The sequence below is a fragment of the Vicia villosa genome, unplaced genomic scaffold (assembly GCF_029867415.1).
Source record: "Vicia villosa cultivar HV-30 ecotype Madison, WI unplaced genomic scaffold, Vvil1.0 ctg.000102F_1_1_2_unsc, whole genome shotgun sequence".
NCBI classification, from domain to species: Eukaryota; Viridiplantae; Streptophyta; class Magnoliopsida; order Fabales; family Fabaceae; genus Vicia; species Vicia villosa.
The window spans coordinates 46,190-50,001 of record NW_026705015.1 but is presented as its reverse complement, the minus strand read 5'-3'; the positions used below and the strand labels follow the sequence as shown (position 1 = coordinate 50,001).

At 37.6% G+C, this 3,812-nt stretch overlaps 1 long non-coding RNA gene across 1 annotated transcript; it reads right to left on the bottom strand.

Annotated features, from left to right (window-relative positions):
* Window positions 1-1,352: 1,352 nt before the first annotated feature.
* LOC131624110 (uncharacterized) lies at window positions 1,353-3,812 on the bottom strand. Its single transcript, XR_009290466.1, has 4 exons — window positions 3,144-3,812; window positions 2,844-3,028; window positions 2,212-2,326; window positions 1,353-1,788 (listed from the first exon to the last, which is right to left on the bottom strand). It is a non-coding gene; the product is annotated as an uncharacterized LOC131624110 (long non-coding RNA).

Sequence of the window (3,812 nt, the reverse complement as noted above, 5' to 3'; positions counted from 1 at the left end):
ATGATGTATCCTTCCGTCCATCCCTTCAGAAGGCTTGAGTATCTTCTTTTATATGCATCAGCTATTTTCAGACGTTATGGAGCAGTGTGTAACGTTGGATTTTAGCTTGTTACTCTTAGGATTCAAAATAATCAATATCTTATTGGGTTTTAAAATTTATGTTTTCTAGTGAGGAAAAATTCACCACAAGGTTAATATTTCACCTTTTTTAAACTACATGCTTTTGGTATCTTACCTATTAATATTCTCCTTATTTTGTGCTTCAACAAGTTTTATATTTAAATTACAATATTTTTAAAGACCTAGCTATGTTGGTTTTGCAGAAATGGCTCAGCAGACGTCTATGTCTCATCATTAGATAAAAGATAGTCTCAAAGGATATGGTAGACTTCTGGATTGACCGTCGTGCTTTCAAAATTTTAATTCGTTGATAGTGAATTGGAAGTTTTGTTATGTTGACATTTAGATTTATGTGTTTATGGCTTGTAGTAGAAGTTATGTTGTTTAGGTGGATTTGAGGATAATGGTTGTGTTGGGTAAAATAAATGGTTGTGATGTTTGAAATTTGTAGTGTGTCTGAGGTGTAAGTTGTGTGTATGTATGTGGATTTGATAGGTTGGCGACTGTCATACCCCAAATTTGTCCTACCCCTTATTTCTAACTGGCTTAAGCTTCGCATTCATAGGCATACCTTCATTAAGTCATTAACAAAACATGCATCATTAAACAATAATTTGAGACATGGGATCAGAGGTCTCCTAGCAGATTAGGGTTTTAATGGTATGCATCTCTCCAGATAAGTTTGTTTCAACGGGTTGTTCTGTGATTGAATTATGCAATTAAGGTTGCGGATCATGGATATTATGGATTTCCTCTTCATTAAATTTCAAAGTTATTCTTCATCCATATTCATCAAATTCAATGAGTAAGGGTTTATTTCCCTATTTTTGTGATGATTCAAAGGATACCGCTCATCAGTGGAATTACAAGCCATTGACATTGGGGTCATTCAAGAATTTGAAGAGGTATAATGTGTGACCATCGTGAAGACTTCCATGTAGTCTTCATCTTACTTTAATGCTACTAGATCCAAAAGTGCAAGAATGAGAATATTTGGAGTTTGAATTCAAAACAAATTTAAGGAAAAGATAAATTCAATTCTATTTGAAAAACGGGTCCAGCACATGATTCATCATAAAAGCCATCTCATCACAAGCCAATTACAAAGGAGAGTCTTTGTTTTCATTCATAAATTTAGAAGGGTGCAAATTAACAAAGGCTTCATCATTCTCTCAAATTGTATTCATCATTTTCAAACAATTCAAGGTTTACTTCATCAAAACCCATATTCATTCATCATTCAAGTAACTTCAACGTTCATCATAAAACCAATTGTCCATACATGCACATATGTCCCAAAAGTCTGTTGCGTTTGCAATACAAATTCATTACAAAAAATCCATATTCCTATTACACAATCCATATTACATTCATTCAAATACCGTTTCAAAGTCCATTTCAAAGAAAATTCCAAGATTTAACTACAAAAGAATTACAAAGAAAAAGGAGCCTCAGTTCATCTTCATTTTTCTATATACTTCAAGATTTCCAATTTCCAAATCCCTTCAACAAAACTTTCAGTGGGCGCACTTGCCGCATCAATTCCACAGATTAATGACTTGCAGCTTCCAATATGAGGAGACCGATCCAAGGTGTGAAACTAATGACTTGCAGCTTCCAATATGAGGAGACCGATCCAAGGTGTGAAACTATCTGCAACAATTCAACCTGCAGCTTACATAAACAAGCCGCAACAGCATTACACCAGAAGAATTGAGAAAAAAGCAGCAACAAGAAAATCTACAAATAAACACACATCCATCCAAAGAAAAATTCAAGAAAAGGTGGTGCAGCAAATATATTAAAACAGTTCCAAATCACGCACTAAATAAAACCAGTCCCAATTCACATTCAAAACAGCCCTGCAGCAAACTAAACAGTAGCAACCCTGTACACTTCAAAATCTCTAATCACTATTTATAGCTAACTCTAACCTTCATTTCACTCCAATTCTAACCGATCATTTTTCTAACTAACCTAACCGACATACATAACAAACTTTCCCACAAATAACTAACAGTCCCAGCTGTCCTCATAACTAACATTCCTAAACCTTTCAAAAACCATGTTCAAATTAACTATCACCAATACCTGCAGCCTGCAACAGTAGTAAGACAGAGCCATTCGGTCCAATCCAAATTCTGAGTGCTGCGTAACATTCAAGTTATCACGGTTCGGTGTTCACGCGTTTATTTTACATTCAGACCTGCATCATTAAACCTTGAGTCAATACAAAACTCAGACACGTTCTCCACCAAGATACAGAATAAAAACAATATATCCACACCAATTAATTCATAGCCATTTCCCATCCAAATTAAACCTACTGCCATCTCACCAACTAACAGAATCGTCAACACCTTGTAACTACCAAAATCTCTCCACTCTCTTCATATAACTAACTTTCAAACCTACAGATAACTAACATAACCCAATTCCTAATCTCCAACTAATTTCTAACTATCATGACAGAAAACCCAACCTCCTAACTGATTTTCACTAACTGTCAAACCCTCTAACTAACTTCACATACCCACATAACCAACTTTTCTAACCACCTGTAACAACTTTCAACAAAACCTATAACAGAATAACCACCATCTTGCAACTAACCTAACTGTCAAAACAGAATGCTAACAAAACCCCAACTGATTCCTAACAGACCTGTAACAGAAAAAACCAGCAGAGAAAAGAAGCAATAGAATAACAGAAGAGTAACTAACCTCTCTTCCATCAACCTATATGACATAGCTTCTTCATCTCTGAGCTTTCTCTCTCGTTGATCATAACCTTCACTTCACCATTGTTCCACCATCTTCAATTCTCCCTCTCCCTTCAGTCTTCATCACCTCTGCAATCTCTCCCTTCAATCAATCTTCAATCACAAATCCTCTCCCTACATCTTCATCTTCATCGCAACAACATCACAGATAGAAAACAGAAAAACAGGGAGAGATAAAAAAATATCAGAAGAGGAAGGATATCAGAACAGAAAAGGAGGATGGAAAAGGAAGGGAACTCACCTCTATAACGAATCTAACAAAACTTGATCATCTTCATCATCGTACAACGCGCATCACAACATATCTTCATCAATCTCCTTCACCGAACAACATCATCTTCAATTCAACTCATCATCTTCTTCAGAGCCAAGGCAACAACGAATCTTTATAATCTTCATCAATTCACCATATGCAATAGGCAATATCGCAACGCGCCTTCGACTCGCAATTCGTCCATTCAATACAAAGCTTCGACAATCCGTGAGACGCTCCACAATCCCATCGCCTTCATCTTCATCACTAATCTGCAACGCTCCTCACGCGGTGAATCAATTCATAACCTCCTTCAACCTTCACTGGTCCGAGTTCATCATCAATCTTCATCTACACTTAGCACCATCAACAACACGGTCTCAGAATAAGACTCAATCGGGGAAGATGAGAAAGGTATTGAGAACCGAAGAGAGGTCGAGAAGTGATGGTGACCGGACGGTGCGGTATGTTTGATTGGAGAGGAAGGATTCTCCGTCGCGCCGTTGGCCGGAGTTTTGATCGGAGAAGGTGAAGTTTGTCGTCATAGTCGCCGCTGAGTGAGAGGAGGGATCTTGAAGCAAGGACTTAGCGCCGTTCATGGTGGTGCGGGAAGATTCACGGTGGAGTACGGAGTAGCTCCGGCGCCGCTTGTGCATT